General features: G+C 32.2%; 1 protein-coding gene across 1 annotated transcript in view; it reads left to right on the forward strand.

The window, feature by feature from the left end:
• LOC119585823 (neuroparsin-A-like) overlaps positions 1-367 on the forward strand; it is a gene marked incomplete in the record, with an annotated part of 3,492 nt that overhangs the window by 355 nt on the left and 2,770 nt on the right.

A 367-nucleotide genomic window follows, 5' to 3' on the forward strand; every position in this document is an offset into this window, starting at 1 on the left:
CACATTTCAGTCAACTAAACCAGTTCATTGTTAATACAAGTTTTTATATGCTATAGTTTCTAGCATTCCCTGCGAATAGAAATGTACAAAACCAAAATGTTTCTCACTACCTTTCTAGACTAAACTGACAACGGAAAATGTTACCCAGGTTTATTAGTTCTCATAGATAGGAAGCTAATACTTAAGTGTCATGGCCCTGTAATGTCAGAACTATTTTGATAAACACCCTAAGCAGAGAAATCAACCATACACTGAGGTCTATGTTTGTATAGTTCATGACTACGTAATGTTGATATGTATTTTAACGTTTTCTCATGGGCATTATGTTAAGTAAGTAAAAATACATACATATGCTTGTAATTATTAT

Source organism: Penaeus monodon, chromosome 20, assembly GCF_015228065.2.
Source record: "Penaeus monodon isolate SGIC_2016 chromosome 20, NSTDA_Pmon_1, whole genome shotgun sequence".
NCBI classification, from domain to species: Eukaryota; Metazoa; Arthropoda; class Malacostraca; order Decapoda; family Penaeidae; genus Penaeus; species Penaeus monodon.